Here is a 4,916-nt window from a genome sequence, read left to right on the forward strand (position 1 = left end):
CTACTTTATATATTTTACATACATACATCAAATATATGAAGTAATGTATATGGAATTATATAGAAAAAAGTATGTATTTTATATTGAAGTCCTCAAAGTAGCCACATTTTGCTTTGTCAAAAAAATATGATTTATTTGCCTTTTTCTTTACTACATAATTCCATATATTTCATCCTATATATCTAAAATGTATGTAAACAGTTCAAATAACGGAAAAAATATGGGAGAGTGTGTTCAAAGTTTTGACTGGTAGTGTACGTACCGTGACGATATAGGCTACTTAAATAGAATATTGCACATATCCTATACAAAAAATATTAGACACCCTGGTATATAGTTTGTCTAACTTGCCTTTGAATGTCCAGTATCTTCTTTGTGGCCACGGAAACGGTTGGATCCTCTGTCGCTTCAGCAGCTGCACCTGTCTCTTTAAAGGAGCATCATAGACTTTGAAGGTAAAGACGTATAAACAGAATGGGCTTAGTGGGCGTACTGGATGTTTTGAAGATGGGTGTGTGGGTGACTTGTGCTGCCTTGAGTATATTAAAGTATTACTGACAGTGAGCAAAGTTAAAAGCGCCCACCAACACCTGTACTGTCTCTCAGGAGGCTGAACCGGACTCTGGTTCACTTTTAGCATACTGTTAGCCTACATCTGCTCCGCTTCTCTGGTATAGGGGTCTTTTCACACGGGATTTGAAAGCTCCTATGTTACAGAATTCTGGATGGGTTCTTGTGAGATTTAAGCCATGTTATAATGCTTTTACCTCATCAAAAACATATCCAGAGTTTTATTTCATTTACACATGTTTGAGTACATCTTGGTTTAATAGTCTCTTTAAATCAATGTTTCCCAAAGACTGGGTCACGACACTCAGGTGGGTTGCAAGAGATTTATTTTTTTCTTGTCACGATCTGCATGTAGGTCTGCAATATACAGTTCTGACTATACATTTGATGTGTGTTGTGTTCTCCTTCTGCACCCCGGACTGGAACGCGCTACAAAAATGCAGACAGGCCCACCTATCTCATTACAAATGTTGAAATGTTAAGACATGTTTTGTATCATTTCTAATCTTTTTGTGATTATTTTATTGACTATTTAGTTCCAATATTGCTGATTCAATTGAATGTTGAAAAGAAAAAGAAATGGGCTACATTTAATGTCCAAATATTGCTGCTTCCATTACTGTTTTTCAGTGTTTAAAACTTGAGTACAACAATCACTCAGTCAACAATAAATTATCGTCATTAATGTTGAATAAAGGCCAAATCCACCTTTATCTTGTGATTTACAAATAATGTTTATTGACTTGGGGTCACGAAGGTTTGTGACTTTTAAAATATCGGTCCCCAGAAAAAAAGTTTGGGAAACGCTGGTCTAAATGTTCTGTTCGACCTTGTGATGTCATGTAGTGGTAGTTTTCAATTTAACAGCTGCCTTTTAACTTTAGTTCTGCAGAGATGGACAATTCCAGATTTGAAACGATCTAAACAATTCATGTGAAGGTGTATGGAGTTTAAAAACGCATTGGAGCCCTTCCTGTATTACCACATGATATCGCAAGCTGGAACAGAGTGTTTTCCATTCCTAAACAAGCAGGATTTGTGTGAATGAAACAAATCAAAACTCCAGTTTGTGGTGAGGAAACAACATTTTAGTGGATCAGGAAATAGCGTAACATACAGTAGATGATGTTAAGAGAACAATACTCCTCAAGTGGCATTAAAGGGCTTTAATGCCACTTGAGGAGTATTGTTCTCTTAAGATCATTCAAGTAGCTTCCTTTGTTGTTTTTTCCTACATTATTTGCCAGATTTTTTTATTCTTGGAGTTGGTTGTGGATTGCTGTTCTTTTCCGAGCACTTTTCACAAGATAAATGCTCTCACCTCTGGTGCCTCAAGATAATCAAATGTAACAATAGTGAATGAGTTTATACAGCATGGCAGGTGATGTTCCTATAAAGTGAAGTGAATTTTTTGACCTAGAAAAATACTGTGTTTGATACTGGTATATTCAGGATATTAGTTAAAGAGGTGGTGTTACTTCTGTGGTGTATAATAGGTGAAATAGACTTGTGGGCTGAGCTTTGTACAGGCTCCTGCTGCTAACCATAAGGAGGGTTTGAGTCATGCCCAGAAGAGATCACAAGATGACTCAAACATTCTGAAGAGCGTTTTATATTTCATCCATTGAGAAATAAACCCTCTTCGGTCATGTTTTTGATGAGAGAACAACACTATAACATGGTGGAAAGCTCGAAAGGTCAATCTTGCATGATACACCTTCTTTAAGAGTTTGACCAATTCATTATTATTAGGGGTGTAATGGTATCCAAGTTTCACAATATGATATCGTCACGGTATGAATCTCACAGTACGATATTTATTGCGATATTGTGGGAAAGGTCACGTTTTGGCGGGGAGGCTCACGATTAGGGATGTAACAATATCCAAATCTCTAGGTATGATATTTTCACGATGTACATCTCACAGTACGATATTTATTGTGATATTTTGTGGAGGCTAATGAAACTGTTAATATGCAACTTTTTCCTTTTAAGATGCCTTGACCAAACTTAATTCAAAAAACTAAGACTTAAAAGTGCTTAGAACTGTTATTTCTTCATGTAGTCTGCACTGAAATGGAGCCAAGGATCATGGTCTATACTTTTCTCTGTCTTTTTTTTAGCTATTGCTGCACCATAACTCTTAATTTAAGCAAAGAAACTTGTAATTTGATATACTGTGATGGTCCACGATATTATTGTGAGAACTCTGACGATACGATATCACAATATTTCGGTTATTGCTACATCCCTAATTATTATATTAAAAAGACTGGTCATCTTCTAATACTTGCAACTACGTCTACACCATAGACTGCTGAAGTTAACTTGTAGCTCACTGAGGTTAACAGTCATACCGGCGATTCACCAGGAAGAACCTGCCACAGCGATGGAATACGAGAACCATATTTATTGACCGTGGATAGATGCGCTGGCTTGGGGGAGACTCAGGGTTGGGGCTCCGTCTCCAATCCAAAATGGTCACCCAGCTCAGTCGAAATCCCCCCCTCGTTAAAGATGATGTATTCGGACTGATGGATGAACAAGATACACAGGGTGGGAGCAAGGGGGTCAAGAACGCTGACGCGAATGGTTTTGTCAGGATAGGCTGTATAAATAGGGCTCCTGGGTAATTGAAGGCGTGGTTGAGATAATCTGTGGTTCGCTGGAGAGGAGGTTGAGGCGTGGTCCAGCTCCTGAACCTCACCCTGCGTTCAATTATCTTCTGACTCCCACTTGGACCTCGGAATTGATGCCACATTCGAGTTTGAAGTGTATTATTATGTTTCGCGTGTCAGATTATGTGATTATGATTATGACTATTACCTAATTTTATGAAAACGCTGCCATTTTAATTCATTTGATTTTTGGACTCTCCACTTCATTTTATGTTATGATTTGTCTGCCGTTACAACCTTAGGGACTTTAACGCCCGTTAAATCAAGTATTTGTTAAATATTGGCCTCACCACAACACCGACTACCAAACCCACAAGCAGTGATATGGACGCAGGAAGGTATTGCAGTAATACGAGTGACTGAAATTGTCATTTAAACCACCAAAGTGTCCAAACACAATGAAAACAGTTCATATTTACACGTCACAGTGGGCATAGTCATTTTGGATTCTTACTCAGAATCCTTGCTCGGTCTACTTTTTCTGCCATCGAGTTCCAAGTCGGGCCGTCACAGGAAAAGGAGTGTGTCACCGTGTTGCTAGGAAACTTCCTCGGAAAACCAGTTCGGAAGGATAATCAAATGCAGGGTGAGTTAATCAAATTAACTTCATATTTAGAGCTGAGTTCCATATTAGGAATTCTGTTTGCGAGTGTTATACCAACCAAAGAGCCAATCCGGATGAGAATGTTGGAGGTAACACAATGTTTTTTTCAATAGAAAGTGAAGTGGAGCCAGAAGCTCGCGCATGCCCACTTCCTTTTTGGAAAGCTCACAGGTTGGCTGTTTCCATTTATATATATACAATCTTTGGTCTATACAAAGCTTTTTCAGAGTTTATCTAAAAATAATTCAGAGCTTAATTGGATCAGCTTGATATGTTCACTCTGAAAGTCTCAGGCAAAGGTTGATCATGTGGTTTTGTAAATAGTCACAACACAAGTATTATTATCAGACTGAAAACACTAGTTCAGTGCTAGTTCTGTTTGTCCCTCTTGCTTAATCTGTGTTGTGAAGACTTCCAGCGCACATGTCCTTACACACACTACTTCTTCCTGACAGAGCCTGCACAGTGGGCCCTCTGTGCTTAACAAATGAGTGAAAAATGACAGCACTCGCTCAAATATTTAAGCTTTTGAGAAGATCCGGAGAAGGTCAGCGCCGCCCGATCCCTCCAATCTCCACTCGCACAATGGTGGTATTTGATTTCCAGAGTTTTCCAGTGGTTAAATTGACGTAGTAATGGCATAGCTGGCTCCTTCGCCCACTGTATTCAATAGACTTGCGGTTTGTGTGGGACTATAGGTGCACAGTTGACCCCTGATTAGTCGAGGGGTATAGGCTCTCGGCAGCGCGTGTCCCGGAGATAATAGAGGATCATGGGTAGAGTCGCTGGGGCCGCTGGGAAGTCATTAGTTGGCCCCTCTGAGCCCCAGTTTGAACCCTCTCCTCGGCTCTCGGGTTTCCTCTGGTCATAAGTCGGAATCTGAGACAAAAGAGGGATGTATGCAGGTGCACTAAAAGCACTATAGATAACTCAGTGACATTTAAGAACGAAAGGTATTTGGCGAGCTCATCTGTCAATAAAATGTCACAACAAGCGCAATTGAAAAGGCAGTAACCATTTCAGTTTTTTCAGTAAGACAAATATAAAGTTACATTAAAAGAAAT

This window comes from Boleophthalmus pectinirostris, unplaced genomic scaffold (genome assembly GCF_026225935.1).
Source record: "Boleophthalmus pectinirostris isolate CB_2022bp ecotype Guang Dong unplaced genomic scaffold, ASM2622593v1 HiC_scaffold_17, whole genome shotgun sequence".
In the NCBI taxonomy this organism is placed as follows: domain Eukaryota; kingdom Metazoa; phylum Chordata; class Actinopteri; order Gobiiformes; family Gobiidae; genus Boleophthalmus; species Boleophthalmus pectinirostris.